Below are 19,240 nucleotides of genomic sequence, written 5' to 3' on the forward strand. Positions count from 1 at the left end.
CTTTACTGAATTTTTATTTTAATTAAACTTTATTCAATTATATCCATGTTTTGTTTTTACTTGGGAAATCAGAAATAAAATTGTAATTCTCAAGCTATCCCATTTTACTTTCATTTTCACTACTTGAAATACTTCAGTTAGTCATGGGTATTCCTTCATAACTTCTTCTTTGATTAGGTTATATTTAAAACACCCTTAAGTTATGACAGACAAAGAAACTTCCCTTCTGTCCCAATGCTTCCAATCCCAGTTTCTAAGCCTGGCTTATGGTGATAATTACCAGTTACCAGATTTTTCCAAGTCTTTGGCCTCCTTCTTAAAGAACTGAAATAAAAATAAATGTAGATTTGCAAGAGTAGCAAGGTAATCTTTTTTTTTTTTTTTTGAAGCAAATCAATAGTGTAGGTCTGTTATGGGAGATGTCATTCTGTAAATATGTTTCTCTTATTGGTTAATGAATAAAGCACTGTTGGCCAATAAGGAAGCAAGATAGGTGGAACTAGGAGAGGTGGAGGTGGAGGATTCTTGAAGGCTCCTCCTCCTGGGAGGAGAGGACACATGAATCTGATGTTCTCAGTAAGATGAGACTATGTAGAAATACATAATTAGTAGTTATAGGTTAATAGGTATGACATAGATAGCCTACAAGAAATCCTAGTCACCAGCTAACAGCTTTTAATTAATGTAGTGTCTCTGTGTGTTATTTGCTGCTGACATGAAAGTGGGACCAGGCTGGAGGGAAAGTGATCATAACAGGTCTGACATGTCAAGAAAGACATGGGGTCACATGAGTATAAGTGTACTCAAGACCCCAGTTGCTGTTTGAGACTTTTTATGAGGTTCAGGAAGGGAGTGTTTGGATGTCAAAATGCACTATATTATTTACTTCTTTAATTCTTTTTGTTTTTTCTTCTTAATTATTCTTTATTATATTATTTTATTTTCTTATTTTTATTTTCTTATCAATCCCAGTTCCCTCTCCCTTCCTCCCTCCCTTCCTCTTTCCCTCTCTCCCATCCTCACATGCACCCCAACAACCCTCCCCTCCCATCCTTCCCCCACTCCACATGTAGGGTGATGCTTTCCAGGAGGGGTCATCTGACTAGTCATTTGAAGTAGGGACTAGGACTTCTCTCCTGTCTCTAGGTTAAGGGAGTATCCCTCCGTGGGGAATGTGCCTGCAAAGTCCTTTTGTGCACCAGGAATACATCCTGGCTCCACGGTGTAAGGACCCTTACAATACTCAGGCCTTCTAGCTGAGAAACATGTTCAGGGGGTCTGACAGCTGGATTACCAGCTATCAGTTTGGGGAGCCTGTTAGCTCCTCCTTGTTCATGTCACCTGTCTCTATGTGTTTTTGCAGCCTGGTCTAGTCCTCCCTCTCTGCATCTGGATTCTAGTTTGGCTCAGTGTTTAGTTATGGGTGTTTGCTTCTGTTTCTAGCAGGTACTAGATGAGGGCTCCATGATGGTGGTAAGTTAGTCGTTGATCTCATTATCAGGGAAGGGCATTTATGGTAGCCTTTCCACTGTTGCTCAAATTGCTAGTTGGGGACAGTCTTGTAGGTTTCTGGACATTTCTTTAGGTTCAGTTTTCGCTTCAAACCTATAATGGTTCCTTCTTTTATGCTTTCTCTCTCTCTCTCTCTCTCTCTCTCTCTCTCTCTCTCTCTCTTTCCTCCTCTCCCTCCCTCTCTTTCTCTCCTCTATTTCTCCCCTGACTCAATCTTCCTAGTCCCACGTGTTTTCCTCTCCTCCCCCTCTCTTTCTCCTAGTTCCCTCTCCACTCACTGCCCCCCCACCTCCCGATGTGCTCCGGAGAACTTGTCCCTTCCCCCTTCTGTGAGTGACTTTATATGAATCTCTTAGAATACACCTTGTAACCTAGTTCCTCTGGTGGTGTGAATTATAGGCTGGTGATCCTTTGTTCTATGTCTAAAATCCATATATGAGTGAGTACATACCATGTTCCCCTTTCTGTGACTGGGTAACCTCATTGAGGATGGTTTCTTCAAGTGTCATCCACTTGCCTGGGAATTTCAAGATTCCATTGTTTTTTTCCCACAGAGTAGTATTCCATTGTGTAGATGTGCCACATCTTCTTTATCTATTCTTCAGTTGAGGGGCATCTAGGTTGCTTCCAGGTTCTTTCTATTACAAATAATGCTGCTATGAACATAGTTATGCACATGTCTTTGTTGAATAGATATGGATCATTTGGGCCTAAGAGGGGAATTGCTGGGTCCTGTGGTAGACTGATTTCCATTTTCCTGAGGAACCACCATATTGATCTCCAAAATGGCTGTACAAGTTCCTCTATTTTGAAAGATAAAATTAGGTTATATAAGCATTTTTCTCTGTACATGTCCCTTCTCATAACTCACCAGATTTTAATCAGAGGCTTTCCAATTATGCATAGGCATTAGTTAGCAAATATAATTTTCCCCCCTAAAACTTCACCTAGAGAGCAGAGTTTGTCTTATTATATATGCACTCCAATAAGGATAGGCCTGATTGGCTCCTTTAATCTCACACCTGGAAATAACTGGAGCACAACTGAATAAAATCTGTCTAAGTTGGAAGGTTGTTAATGGGAAGAGAAATATATACACCTGCTAAGTATATATCTATGTCTGTGTGTACAGCTCAATGCAGGTAGGGGTTCTCTTTACTAACAGTTTGTTAGATGCATTATTTGGAGGTATGTGTGTATGAACAGTACATGCAGTTAAGGGTTTTAGGCTAACACATTTATTACCAGGAGAGGGGTGTGTGCATACCCCAAACCAAGTGGAGTTCTAAGTTGATTTAGTGAGACAATGTGATGTGAAATTTTTATTTAAAAATAAACACTTTCTTCCCAGTTTAGTCACAATATTTTATCTTAGCAATAGAAACATTCACTAAGACACAAGACACATATTCTCCCTAGATTTTTAGATAGAGGAAATGGGACTTTCAAGTTCACTCAGAATTGTTGACTACTTATTATGTTCCAAAGAAATTAAAGAATGTATTTTATTAACTGTGGAGCTCAAAGTAAAGTGAGGAAGTGTATAATAAAATGCAGTAATATTACAAAGCAACACAACAACAAAATCCTTTCAAGTTCTCAAAACTACAATTTCATAAAACTAACAGCAGGATTTGAACTGGAATTTTAATTTGTGTATGCCTAACAGCAAGATCATATCTTTTCTGCTACAGTGTAGATTATTAATCATATTGGAACACAACAGCCATATTAACCTCATCATGGCTCAAGTTGGTACAGATTAAGGCGATCAAAGACTGTAGACAATGTGCTTCTAGAAATTCAGTAAGAGCTAACACTTGTTGGCTACTTCCAACATGTGAGGTCAATTGCATTTCGTATGTTGAATAACATGAATAACACTATGATCTCATTCGCATAAAACAAGAATGCAAAGCATGAGAGGTTCAGGTTCTCACCAAAGCTATACCACCAATCTGAGTCAGACAGGGTGTCTGGAAGGTGTCTCAGCAGGAGCTCCGGCTTCTCTGTGCTATAAGAAACAGAAATACTCTTAAAATCTCTATAGGTGACAACAACTCCACTTCCTATATTTTTCATTGTTTATATGTCATGGTGCACTAAATGATGAGAAGCAAGTTGAGCTAAAACAATGCATAGCTTCTCACTTCCATGGGATCATTTTAGTCTTCTTTAATTAGGATAGCAGAAGGCAGAAGGGCAAAGTACTCTGTTATTCAACAGACTAGTGTATCTAAAAAGACGGTGGGGCTGGGGAGGGAGCAAAGAATGCAATAAAGACTAAGCAGAAGAAGAGTGAATAAGACAAATGGAGTAAAAGAAATTAAGGAAGAAGAAATGAACAAAAAGAAAGTGTCCTAGTTTGATTCTCCCTTCCTATGCTACAACACTGACCAAAAGCAACTCCAGGAGGAAAGGGCTTAATTTGTTTTGCAATTCATGGGTCACATTCACTCCATCGCTGAAGAAAGTCCAGGTAGGAATTCAAGGCAGGAGTCTGGAGGCAGAAACTGAAACAGAGGCTCTGAAGGAGTGCTGGGTACAGGTTTGTTCTCCATGGCTTACTCAGCCAGCTTTCTTATACTTCCAAGGTCTACCTGCCCAGGGGTTTTCCACCCATAGTTGGCAGGATCTTCTCACACTCATCATTAAGAAAATATCGTACAGACATATCCACGGCCAGTATGATAAAGACAATCCCTCAAATGAGGTTCTTTCTTTCCAGGGGACTCTGTGTTGTGTCAAGGTGCCTAATAGTCCCAGAAGGAAGAAGTAAAGGAGAGTGGAGAGGGAAGGAGGGGGGAAAGGGGAGGAGGGGAGGAAAGAGGAGAATGGAGGAAGAGAGTGGAAGGAGAAAGAATAATAGTGACATATAGAAAAGCAGAAACCATCTGTGAAGCTATAGTTCTTGAATTGGTGCTTAACTGATACTCTCCAGCAATTTATGTTACCAGTGACATCTGGTAACCTGAGTGTTCCAAAATCACACCACTGAGGTCATTTTCTGTTTCACTATTTTTATTCAAGTAATTCTATTTTACATTTGTATTTAGAGAAAATGCTTCTGAAAAAGTTGCTTGCACCAAGGGAGGCCAGATAGAGGCCAATTAGGAGACCACATGGAATGTGAAAAATACAGCACAGGTCACGATTCCAAGGCCATTAAGGCCTCTTCATTGAGGTCATGGCAATAAACTTAAAGAGTCTGCTTCTGCTTCAGTACTAGACAATTATAAGCTGCTTTCTTACATTCCTCCCAAGTTCTTCATGATCCAAGTTCATTACCCAAGGTTCTAAGCACACGCTGTCATCCATTCTGTACTTGAACATGGCCTTAGTTTGGTACCTGAATGAAATGAAAGTCAACATCTGTCTTCTGGCACTTTCAGAAATCCGGCTGACAACAGCACTGTTGATTCAGCCACAACCAACAAGCTTAATACCCCCTCAAGCTACCCAGAGAGTACTCTCCCTAAAGCAGAGACACTAGCCAATTCTCACAATAGGCACTCAGCATAAACTGCATCTGCCTTTATTTTGTTTTGTAATAATATCACAGAAAAGATTCCTGGAGCTCTATTTGGCTAGTAATGACTATGTGTAGGGAATGTTGTGGCAATAGTACAGAGAAGAAATGACAAAAGAGGTGGACTTTGGGACATTATCTAAGCTCCACTGAAGACCACAGAAGATTTTTTCTTTAACAGCAAGTTGTTACAATATTAAGATCAAATGGCTGTGAATGCATAAGCTGCACAATGGTTTCAGGAGTAATGGGTTTCTGTCCTTCATTCTGTGTTTTGTTTAGGTTACCTATCTTGTAAACATCTGGAAACAAAAGGCTTGGTTGAAATGCTTAGGAGTTTCTGGTAAACTTATTTTTTTTTTAAAAAAAAAAAGGTTTGGCAATGAATTTTTTTCTTTTACACCTTCCCCTACCAAACAGCTTTGCACTCAGTCTCCCAATATGAAGAAATTAAGAAGAATCTTTGGAATATTCTAGGTGCTCTGGGAAACTGTACCTGTGTGTGTGTGTGTGTGTGTGTGTGTGTGTGTGTGTGTGTGTTTGTTGGGGGTCGGGCATTGGGGATTTGGGGTTTTTAACATTCAGGGAGGCATTTTTGCAATTATCAAGAAGCAACTCAGAGAATTAGACAGTACCCAACATTTCCTTGGTGTCCTCAACTATTTGGGGCATGACCATATGACATCTAACTTGTTCAGGTCACACCCTGGGGTCACTGATCGCCTACAGTGTCCACTTCCCACACAATGTTAAGATACTGCAGCCTTCCCCCTACATCCAGAAGAGACAAAGCCAACGTCCCTAGCAATTAACTGCCTGTCCCACTTTCTATAAAACACTGTGCTAGTTTACAAAGGACTGTAAGAGATCTGAAATATCATCAAATGGTGAAAAATCAAAATATTTGCTGTCATATGCTGTCATAGGCTGTCAGAAAGCCTCATGCTGTGGCCACAGTCAAGTTGAATCTGATTAAAGGATCAGCAAACAAGGCAGGTTTAAGGGTATTTGACCTCATCAGGGCTGTGCCTGGAAGTACCTGTCAGTGTTTTGGTTGTCCCATGCAGTGACACTATTGCTTATGCAGCTTGCCAATAGACATGCCTGATGACACCCTGCAAAGGAACGGACAGATTGATGTGTGCAGCTTTCTATTTTCAAATACTGTTCGGCGCTGCAAAGATGGAGCTTAAATTTAATTCCAATTACCACTTCCACAAACAATGAATTATTCAAGATAAACTGCCCAATTTTACAGGAGCATGTGTGTAGTATGCATATGTTTGCTTCCATCTATACATATGTGGACCTGGATGGAAAATTAAATTATCTTCTCCTCTGCTTATTAGAGTCCCATAATGGCATGTATTTCAAGTGGGCTGATCAATATTTGCAGAGATGGGGTTGCATGGTTCCCACAAACATCACAGCTTCAAATATTCAGTTGGGATCATTTAACAATCTTGAAGCTATAAATAAATTAAAGGATGAAATTGGAAAAAAAATCACAGGATATTTTTATCTTATAATCAGGTAAATGAAGCTGTGTGTAACATGATAGATGTGGGGTGGGAGATTGTGCCATTTGTGCATGGTTAAAAATTAGCAAAAGGAAATAGTTTCTGACCTTTCTTCCCCCCTTAAGCTATTCAAGTAATGGGTCAGCTCAAGTCTTGACTCTGTTGTTTATTGTCATATCAAAATATTAGAGAAATGAATGGTTTAAAGTGGCTTGGGAAGGAATGATGCCTTCCTTTTCACAGTGATTCACATAGGGGGAGATGCATATTTCATTTCCAGAAAGTGTGGACCAAGAATTTTCATCCCTTTGCCTTAGGGAAAAAATGAATTATCTTGTATTTGTTTAAACTTTACACAATGTACAGGGGAAAAGATCTTGCCTGTCTAGATACAGCATAACAGTTCCATTCAGAAGTGCTCTGGAATATCAGGCTGGGCCTAAAAGACGTTTTGCTTTTGAAAAACTCCCAACTTCTTAAAGAATCGTTTCTCTTGAATTATAAAAATAGAGGAGGAACAGGTCAAAATTTGAAGTCTACAATCGATATACTCTGACAACTAACAAATCAGTAAAGAATGAGAAAAGGAGTACAGCACTCCGATCCTAGCTTTCTTCTGGTAATCAGTTAGTGTTTCCTTACTGTGTGTTCTATCTCAGGCTGGCCTCAAATTCCAAATGCAGCTGAAGATGAACCTTGAACATTTTTTCCCACTACCTCTGTCTTCAAAGTGCTAGGATTACATGCTTGAACCACCATGAACTGTTTAGATAGTGGTGAGGATTGGAGTCAAGGTCTCCTTCATGCTAGACAAACTCTCTGCTAACTGAGACACATTCTTAGTTAATTTTGCTACTCCTTGGAACCCAACTGTAAGTCATCTTTCAATCAGCTTTATGCTGGTGAAGTTTATTTGTATTTGTATGTTTAGCAATGATTCCATCTCAGTGTGCACAGTATCCCATTGGTCAGTTATATACCTTAAAATTTATTCATCTGATACACTTTTAGATTTCCTTGCTTGTCTTTTATTGTAAATAAAAGTCTTTCCTGCCCATTTCTGATAGCATGCATTCATTAACACCTGCTTGTGTATCCCTAGGGCCCTCATACATAACAATTGCAATTCTGCATCCAAACTAAATTTCACATTGACTAGCTTTGCTCACTCAAGTATTTTGAGAGAGTTGTAATAAACTCAGTTTAATGTCTATAGGATTTGTAATATTTTTTTCTCTCTCTCTTTTCTTTCTCATTATAGCAATGCCTATTTTATTTATTTATTTATTTATTTATTTATTTATTTATTTATTTATTTTTGTATTTATTTACAAGATTTCTCTCTGTAGCCCTGGCTGTCTTAGAACTCACACTGTAGATCAGGCTGGCCTCCATCTCTTAGAGACCCACCTTTCTCTTGCTCCTCAGTGCTAGGGTTAAAGGCTGCACCACCACTGCCTAGCTATATTTTTCTCAAACAGTCCTTGAAACTTTCCATTCATCCTTACAAGTAAATAATGTTTTTGTATTTGATATTGCTTTTCATCTATTTCTTTTTCCCTCCTCTTTACTTATATTGGGTGCAATTAAATATTGGGATCTAGACTTTTACAGTTGTTTTACTTATTTAAATTTTTTAAAGAAATGGATTTTTAGTCTTATCTTAATTTGTCTTGAACACACACACACACACACACACACACACACATGAGGGGGCAGGCAGGTTACTTCTTTATCACTAGAGGATTCATGAGTGACCTCTCTTTCTCTGCAAGGATGGAGATTGGTGGCCTTACATCAGACTGAGCTGTGCTGAGACTGGGTTGTGTGTTAAGACTTCTCCCTCTGCTTCTTTTTATGTGGCAGCCTGTGGTTTTTACACTTGTGGATGAGTGTCTTTCATTACTTTGGGAAAATCTCTTGGCAAAGAGCTATGCAAATACATTTAAGTGTCATATTGGCTATCTGTTATTTGTAAAACTTCAGTTATGACCAGAGTGTACTTGTCCACTCTCTCTTAAATGTCTTCTATGCTTCCTCGCCCTTCCCTTTATTTTCCATTCCATTTACTCTCCATGCTTCAGTGTGGATGTTTTCTGCTAGTAGTGATTCTCTTTCAAGTATGTTCAACCTGGTGTTAAATTGAGATTTTAAGTACATAAAAATCACACTCTTTCAGGTCTAGAATTTTTTTCTTTTATTCTGCTACTGACAATTGAACTCGTGGCTGTGCACATGCCAAATGACAATTCTGCTGAATGAGCACTCTGATTGAGTAACACCCCATGGTCCATTCTTTTCTTTGCATGTATGTTTGTGTAATAACACATGCACACACATACATTCATATTTATATGCATATTTATATTTATTGAGTTAACACCACATGAGGTTGATAATGTTCCCCTCCAGGGCCATAGAAGTTCTAACAAAAATCCCAGTGCCAGTGTCAGGTATAGGAAACTTCCCTTGAGTTGTTAGTCAATGGGTCTAAGAGATTCCTAAAACAGTATGGGCTATTGCCCTTACCTTGTGTAGTGGTTTGAAACAGAATACCCCCCATGGGAGTTACACTAATGGAAGGTGTATCCCTGTTGGAACAGGTGTGGTTTTTTGGAGGAAGTGTGCCACTGTGAAGGTGGGTGTTGAGATCTCATATATGCTCAAGCCATGCCCAGTGAAATAGTTTATCCTTTTGTCTGCAAAATGTAGAACTCAAAGCTCCTTCTCCAGCATTTTGCCTACTTGCATGGCTGCCTGATGATAATGGACTAATCCTCTAAACTGTAAGCCATCCCCAATTAAATATTTTCCTTTCTAAGAGTTGCTATGGTCATTGTGTCTCTTCAGAGCATTAGAAACCACACCTAAGACACCTTGTTTACATCCAAGGACTTGGAGGTAAAATCTTATCATTGAAGACACTGCATAAATTAGACTCTGGACTTGGAAAAAACTAAGCTGGGACTTACCTGTGAGCCACCCCACCAAGGACTAGCTTTTAGAGTATCAAAGGGTGGAATGCAAGTGACAAAAAAAAAACACCCAATAATTCTATGCAGTTGTAAATCTTTTAAACCACAATGAGGATTGACCCAGAAAGATCTCCTTAATGGTGCAATACTAACACTTTTATCTTGCAGGTTACTAGCAGCTTAACTGAACTTAAGGTCTCCTCAATAGGAAGGAGTTCACAATTCCTACTGTAAACCTAGTCTACTGCCCATGACCAGAGAAGTGCTAAACCCTAGAGTAGAAACAATTAGTGCCATTTTTTCTCAAACCAATTTAATTTCTAAACACATCCTGAAGATTTTCCTTATACCCACAGATAAATATAGCTTTCACCCCTCACCAAAGAAGCTCCTTTTCACAAAAAAAAAGAGGAATCTAGTACAAAGACCCACAATTGGTCAAAATACCGTGAATAGCAGAATGAGGAGCACCAAACCTCAATTTGTAAATATACAAGGCAATTCCTACGATTAAGGTTTGGGGCACATAGTTGGGGGGGTTGCACAAAAATTGTGAAAGACACAACATCAGAACGCCTACTAGATGCTGTCTTTTGAACATTTCAAGGAAGCCACATCTTCAAAGCTCAACTAAAGGGTTGCCTAAACAAGGCTTGAATAATGACAGCAATGAGTTGACATGTCAGTATGAATGGGGGAATTTTTTTTTAGCATACCCCATCCCTGGATGAAGTGCTTTAGGCAATCAATGACTATTGAAAGAGAAAATCAGTTTCCTCCAGGGGTAAGCCCCTTGATAAATTATTCAAGCCCAAATGGTCATCCCTAAGTACATGTATATAGGTGATCAATAAATGGATTCAGTGGGCTATATATTATAACTAAACAATATAAATGCCTATTATATGTATGTACATTAAAACAATGATAACTAAAGAAAGGGTAATAATTTTGGGAGAGCATGGGAATAGTTTGAGGAGGAAATGTAGGGGTGGGAATGATGTAAACACCATACTCATATAAGAAATTTGCAAAGAACTTAACTAATGATGCACAAATATATTTTATATTTTATTATTTGCATTAATTTTTTTCATTATATACATTCATTGTATAGATAATTGTTATGTAGGGCTATTATTATTTAAGCATATATTATACTTTGAGAATATTTCCCACCATACCCACCTACCCTGGATATTTCTTTGCTCTCTCTCTCTCTGACTCCGAGTTTCCATAGATAATTTTCCTTCAATTCTCATGCCATAAAGACATGCATGACTTCCTGAATTTATATAAAATATAAGATCACATAGAAGACAAAATATGCAAAATTTGCCTGTCTGAAACTGAAAAATGGTTGTGATTTATCATCAATTTATCAGATTTTGAGTTTTTAAGTTACTATTTTTCGACTTATTTAATAAAATTACTATAAGATACATTCTACAACAGTGCCAACATAATTCAAAAAACACACAAAAGCAAGTAATAAAAAAATGAATAGATTCTGCCTTTGGGGTTAGGTGACCTCTCATTACACATAATGTCATGGTATACTGACTGACAGAATGTCTGATAGACTGTCATTTATGACAGAATGACTTCAATTAAGTTGATAAGAAGATAACATGTCTATGTAGTCTGTAGCCTACTCAGGCTTCTAATATTTTTCCTGCAATAACATTGACTTTGTAGGTCAAGTTGTTGGTTATTTGGTATGATTTTATATCCAACAACAAGACAAATGTTCTTAAGAATTATTTCTAAATGCAAGCTTGAAGAATTTTTCTTTGATGAGGGTTTTCCCACAATAGGACTCTTAATAATTTCCATTCTTCAAACACACCAACACATATACACATATACATATATAGTCACACACACACACAAACATATTTACACACATAAGCATACATGCATACACTTACATTCATACACTACACACATATATGTGCAAATACACACATATGTGCACATCTGCATATACACACAGCATATACACTTACATGCATGTGCACATACACATACACACATGCACACAAATACATACAGATATATACATGGCACGTATATACATACACACATGCACAAACACACCTCTATCTTCTCTCTACCTCCTGTTTGTTTCCTACTCTTAAATAGTCAGTTCCAATGAAAGAAAAATCACATTTATTTTTTAAAAAAATTGCAACTCTGTTTCATGTGTTGTCACATGCCTACTAATTACATCACTCTAGAAGTCGATGCAAAAGGTTTGCAAATTTGAAGCCATGCTAGGTCAAAACCATTGAGTTTCCTGTGTTTTCTGGTAATCAAACTCCACTTGCAGTTTTAGATAAACAATGAACCTGTTCTGCACCAGCATCTGCTTAGTGCATGAGGTGGAAGCATCAGCACTTCCTTTTACAACTTGAATCTGCATCTCTAGAGATGGCATCTTTACAAGCATTCTTCATTGCATTGGTTTCCTTCTGTATTAGAATCAGCTACCAAGATGCAGAGCCTGAAGTATAAGGATTTGGACACAAATAATTGTTTTGTGTATGTGCACATGGTATGTGTACATGTAGAGGACAGAAGATTGCTCAGTTGGTAAAGTATTTACCACACAAGCAAGACACATACCAGGCAAGACGCAATGGTGTGCACCTATAATTCCAGGACCAGACAAGCAAAGATGGGAGGATTTCTGGGCTTGTCATTTAGACAGCCTTGCAGAGGGAGCTCCAGGTTGAAAGAGAAACCCTGTCTGGAAATGTGGAGTGGAGATGGTTGATATTTGCAAATGCAAATGCAACTGTATGGCTGTTCTGCTTAAAGTCATCCTCATTTTTACTAACACAGAAACTTTCTTCAATTCCTCCTACATTTAGTGTCCTCTGTGCATGACCTCATTTACTCCTCTAACTGCATCTGACACCTCTTGCCTTTATTTATTGCATTAGTTATAAATTTTCATCGAGAACATACTATATGCCATGCATAATTCTAGACAAAGAGAATGTAGCTGGGAATAAAGCCAAGTCCCTACAACCAGGGAAAAAATTTGCTCATCTGTCTACTCACCTCATCTGAGTTATTCTTTTCATCCTCCTAAAACATGGATTTGGATAAATGCTCCTGTGAGGCCCATTTATTAAGTTTTGCTCTAGAGGTAGCACTGTTGAGAAGTGGGGCTTTTAAAAGGTGGGACCTTCAAGAATCAAGAAACATTTAGCATTGGGAACTTTGGGAGATGATATCTTTAGGAGGTAGGCCATTTAAAAGTGGGACTTTCAACATCTTTAGGAGGTAGGATCTTCAGGAAGTGAAAGATCTTTGGGAAGTGGGTCCTTAAAGAAGTGGAACCTGAAGGCAATTTCACTTAGGAGGTCAGTGGGTGAATGGACAATGCCTTAAAGGATAATATGAATCCGTCTTTTATTTTCCTTGCTTTCTTTTTTTAGCATTATATCATGAGGTAAGCAGTTCATTCCTCCATGTGCTCCCTAATATCATCATATGGCACCCCCACTATATGTATAAAGCAAAAGATCTACCTGATTCTTGGGTGGATCCAGCCAAAACAAACTCCTTAGTCCATTATTACATAAGGTACTTTGTTAGAGTGACATAAAGCTGACTAGCTAAACAAGGAAGTAAAACTGAATCCTCAGAGATGAGAGCTGTGATACTCAATATGATTCCAAAAATTATCTCTTTAGGCAAGTCCTTTTTTTATGTTATTTTTCTATTCTTGGGTGCTTTGTCTAAGATTAATCATAATGTATAACTATATCTAATCAGTTACTGTTAGGCTATTTCTATGTTGGATGTTATTAATTTTTTTTGAGATCCTGTACCTTCTCTTACTTTCTCCCAAGAATTATCTCCAGTACTCCCCAAATCCCTTGGTAAGCAAAAGAGAATGGAGCACTGCTTCACAAGCCAGTAACTAAGTGAAGAAATGTATTTTGGGCCTTTAAATTAGTTGTCTTAAAAATTGTTGAGTGCATAATCCAGCCTGTTACCAAGGCTTCCCATGAAGAACAGCACATCAAATTGACATTTGGAAGTACCAGGAAGATTACTGACTAACTAATTTGGCCAAATTGGTAAGGTCCCAAGCTCATCGAGGACCCTGTCTTAAGAAAAGGTGGAAGCTATATAGGAAATCATGCCTCTGGCTGTCCTTTGAGCTCCACATGATATCTGTACACTCGCACATGTATATGTATAGGCATATGTGTGTGTCTGCATATGCATATTAATTCTTGCCAAATTAAAGGTGAGATACCAACACAGATGATCTAGACCTAACAAAAAAGATAATGTTTACCAGGGGTTCCTATTATCCCAAGGAATGAACACTCAACTGGTGGCCAAGGACCTTTAGACCCATTCCATTCAGCATAAACCCTGAAAGAAGGAATCAGCTGCTCGTGTCTTGGAGCTCATCTGTCAGTGAAGTGGGCCCATGGCTACTGTGATGGATACTGGTTATGGGGACAGGTAAGACATGGCAGTTGGATACCGGAAACAGTTTTCTGAGGCTCCTTCTCCGTGTCTAGCTTCATCTGGAGAGCATTTCTTGGTGCATGGGAGCACACCTTTGAGGATGAAATGGTGTTCTGTCCTAGGGTCTGCCAAGGGAAGAGAGCTGGGGGTGGGGAAATCAAGGAAAGAGAGAGGGGGGAAACTCCTGCTGAGTTTAATCTGAACAGTGTATCCATCACCCAAATGATACAAATCAGCCATTACTGGTTCCTGCAGAAGCAACTCTCCTACCTGTGGTCCCTCCTTTGCTTTCTAAGCCTCTTTGCAGCCCAGCCTAATGAATTGTCAGAGCTGTCAGGGAGCTGTAAGGAATGACAAATGTCTATGATTTGCTGCCGCCGCTGCTGTTTCACTGGAAACACCTGATGTATGTAGTCTTGCATTCTTCAGTTTAGAATTAGAGACTTGGAAAACAAAATCGCCCTTGATAAATATAGCAATTTTTCCCCTGTTCTGTAAGCCGAGCTGAATGGATACCTTGGAAGATAAAGACCATTCTTTTGTTCCTGCAATGTGTGCATGGCACCAATAAATCTCAGACCAAAAGCTAATGTCCAAGTTGTGGGGTGTGAGTGGTTGTTGAATGCTAATAAGCAATTCATAGATTAGGCATTGCCTTGCATTATTTTTATCAGTGTTCATGATCTCTTAGTAAGTTCTGCTTCTTGCTTAATGCCTGTCCGTGGTTCCTAACCATACTAATGCTGAGACTCTTTCAGTTCAGTTCCTCATGTTGTGGTGACCCCCCAACCATACAATTCTTTTTGGTGCTACTTCATAACTGTAATTTTGCTACTGCTGTGAATCATAATGTAAATATTTTTGGAGATAGATATTTGCTAAGGGGTCGTGACCCACAGGTTGAGAAACTCTGGTGCAAACCATATAGCGCTCAGAAAAGGTTTCATCTCCATTGCAGGCATCCAGGATGAAACAACACTTGAGATGACCTTTGGTGACTTTTCAAAATTAAAATTTTGAGAAAAAAATAGGAGCAACTTCAATTATCTGATGTTTCCCCACATTAGAAATATGTTTGTTAATAAATACATTCATCCATTGGTATGAAAATAGTTTCAGGCATTTTATGTTTGATTTGTTTAACAAAAAGATAAACCTGAGAAAATATATGCTTAGTTGGAAAATACATACTTTTTAGAAAGGATCTTGTTACAATAAAAAGAAATTTACTGTAAATTTGAATAAATTTTAAAAAACAAATATTATGATGAGCAAAAATTATTCTTTTTATTTTCATGTATAACTTCATGAACTGATTACTAGTTTTAAAACTAATATTTAAAAGTAAGTGTTAGCATACTAATCTTTTCATACTTCTATTTCTCATTCAGAGAGCTCATATTACCTGGAAAGACAGAAAAGTTTATGATGTTTGTAGGGACCATAGCATTCCTGCATAAATATCTCTTTGGCTAAATAATCACACTAACTTATATCAACAGTAAAATGTGATAGTGTATTTCATACATTTATTTCTGCCCTTCCCCATATTTATAATTGGAGAGCTTTCAATATCCCAATTTTATGGTCTCATTTGGAATTATTATTTTTTTTTGGTCTGCTTTTAAAACAAAGGTTTTCCTGTGTTGAGAAAACCTGGGGTCAATGCTTTGACAAGCTATTAGTAAGAGTATCATATGTTTTCAATTCTTTGTTTTAATGCAATGGATGAAGATTTAAGAAAAGGCAAGAAAAACCATTGGGAAAATACTTGTATCCATGTCAATAGAACAGGAGGCATGGGCAGATAATGTAGGTCAAGTTTGTTGGTCTCTACTACTGAATGGCTTAAGGATAGAGGGACAGTGGAATGACAGTACAGAGTCAGGGATTTGGTTCCCAAAAATTGGATTCTCTTCCATTTATATGCCCAGAGCATATAAAGTTCTAGAGCAGGATCTTCTCACAGAAAATGAAAAGTCAGAGTTGCTGTTGTTGTTTCTGGGAATATTTATGACCCCTAGACTATAATAGATCCTTAATAGAGTGTAGAGACAAAAGGACACATGTTTATATTTTGATCATTGTGATGAATAATCTCAATTATCAGATTCAGGAGATAGGATTCACCTAAGAGACCAGTCTTAGAAGAACAGAACCTTATCATGAATAGGATAATTATGGTAGGAAGATGCAGTGGCTGCAGGTGGCAAAGTTCCTTGACTTGGGATCCTGGGTCATGGTATAAAAAGAAAAAAATGAGGTGGGCAGAGGCTGTCATTACTCTTCTTCCTGCCCACAGATACAAAGTGACAAGCTGTCTCCGGCTCCTATAGTCGTGATTTCCCAGCCATAATGGACTGAACTTGTAAACCTTGAGCCAAAATAACTATTTCTCCACTGAGTTGCTTTTGTTAGAGTAATTTCTCACTGCAGTAGGATTAGTAACTGAGACAAATCATGTATGCAAATAACAACAGGCTCTCACAGGAAGATGGCTTTTATTTTTTTAAGAATTGTTTTGGGGGTGGGTGTTCATAATGACTCATGTCTGTATTCCTAGCACTTGAAAAGCCAACTCAGGAGGATCGCTGTGAGTTTGAGACCAATTTGGGCTACAGAAAGACTTCCAGTCTAGCCTGTGATATAGAGTAAGAGGATCATAAGGTTTTTGTTTTTTGTTTTTTTTGAAGGAATATATTTCTTTTGAATATTGTAATAATCCAACTTCATTCTTCAACACTTACTTCTCAAGAGTCCTTCCCATCCCACACTGAGCCAATGTCTAAGCAAAAGCCTGTGCATTTGAACAGACAGTCTGAGAGGACTCCTTTCTCATTCAGACCATTGGTCAGGAGGAGGAAAGAAAAACTGTTTCTCTACATAATAGTGTGAAAGGAGGGGCCAGGAAAGGAAGAGATGGTAAATGAGTGCGCTCGCACACACACACACACACACACACACACACACACACACACACACACACACAAAATGGAAATGCTGTGACAATAACCAATAACTGTACACATTTTTATTAATTATTTTGACGACTATCATACTTTTAAAATGCTTCATAATGGTTAATTAGAAAGTTTTCAGCAACAATAACTTTAAATATGCAAGCAGAATGTCCTCTATTTCACAGGGCATGGTCTATGTACAAGGAGTTTAAAGACCTAAATAAGGGAAATTCCTTGGAACATCCATGAGACATTTTGGAAATTGGGGGCTAGGTTCTTCCCTTAGTTCCCTGACAAGAAGCAAAATGCTGGAATTAGCAGTGGATGACGGTTGTGATTTGTAGGCCAAACAACTATATAAAGGCTTAAAACATTGGGCTGGAGAGGAGGGTGACACATAACTGAGACAGTAAGTAAAGGATCTGGATATGAGTCATTGAGGGAAGTGCTCTGTGTTCAATAATAGAGACAGACCCAAGTTCGGCCCCCAGCAACCATGTTGGTGGGCTCACAACCACCTGCCACTCCAATTCTGGGGTGGGGGTTCCTGGTTTTTGAGAAGCTGAATGACCCCAGGGATATATGATTCAGTACCTAATTTCCTCATGGAGGGTTTGGACTGCATTTGTCAGATAATTGGGGTTTCCAGAGAGATAAGTGTCACCAAAGGTCTGTAACTGGTTCCAGATACATTCCTTTCCTTTTAAGTTTACTTTTACTTGTTATTTATGTATGTATGTGCTGTGCTGTTCTGTGCAATGTGAGTGTGTGTGTGTGTGTGTGTGTGTGTGTGTGTGTGTACCTCTTGCGTGAATGCTAAAGGTTGATATTGGGATGTTCCCTCAATTTTTCTGCCATCTTATATTTTGGAGATAGTTCCCTTCCAGATCCTAGAATTTTCAGCTGGGCTTTCTAGTCAGTGAGCTCCAGGGATTCACAAAGGTCTGTTTCCCTATGCTCAGCACTGAGAGTGTAAGTATGTGCTACTGCACTGGCTTGTTAGGCTTATCTGGGGATAAGAACTCAGGTAGTCATGTGGCTAAGACAAGCCCAAGCTCTCAACCCTCAGAGACTTATCCCTACCTCTCCAATTTGTAAGTGTGTATGTGTGTGTGATGTGTGTGTGCGTGTGCGTGTGCGTGTGTGTGTGTAGTTTGCTAAGGTGAGTGAGGGGGAGCTTGGGTCTCTCATTAGCCACACTGTGACTTGAGTAACATGTAATATATTTTTTCTTTAAATTATTTCATAGATAAAGGAATTCTGGTTTCTGAGTTTGGGAACATTTTAAGTCTCGCTTTTTAGCTAATAGTAGTGTTCTTTTTATTCTCTATGAAATTTACCACTATTCATTCAAAATACAGAAAACTATAAGAAAATTAACCTTTTTACTTTAGTTCCATTTTTGCACTAACCTCTGTCTAACCTCACTGTGCCGTCCCTCCATCTCTTTTGATTGATGAGTAAAATAATGGGTAACTGGACTGGAAAGGAGGAGAGAAGTGTTGGATGGGATTTAAGAAATTCACTTTTTTTTTCCTTTTTTTTTTTTTTTATAAATAAAAGCTTTTATTTCAGCTGAATAAATAGCAAGGCACAAATATTGAGCAATGGATATGGAAGTATTGAAGTAGAAAGGACCATGTAGATTTCTTCCTTGCTCTAGAAGTTAAGAGACTGGTGAGGTTTTAATGGTGGGTCCAGTCCATACCATTTTACAACACAGCTGTGTTAGATGGGAATGAGGGAGACAGACTCTGAGGCAGAATAATGTAGGGACTCAGGGAGCTAGGATTCTCAGAAGGGTGGGCAAACTGTGGATAAAATAAGAATAAAACTGAGATTTAACCTGAATCAAAGAACTATCAAGCTCTTTTAAGAAAAAAAATTGCTGTGAATGTAATATTGCTCCTTTTCATACCATGTCTCATGGTTGCCCTTTGAATGCCGCAAACTCTCTAATGTATCAGATGGAGAAGTGACAAGGTCTCTTGTGGCATTACTTCCAAAGGAGGAAAACTAAATACCAATAAGGACAGAGATGTCACTTATGCACAAACACAGAAGTGAATTTAGACAGCCAGATGCATTCATGCAAATTCCAGCAAGCAAGATATTCAATGCACCAAATGTCTCCCCATGTTTACTCACCCTAATCAAACTTCTATCTCCCACTCTCTGGGTTCAATCACCTCCACATGCAAACTCCACACAACAACATACATTTTCTTTCCTTACCTCAGGTGT

This window comes from Phodopus roborovskii, unplaced genomic scaffold, assembly GCF_943737965.1.
Source record: "Phodopus roborovskii unplaced genomic scaffold, PHOROB, whole genome shotgun sequence".
NCBI lineage: Eukaryota > Metazoa > Chordata > Mammalia > Rodentia > Cricetidae > Phodopus > Phodopus roborovskii.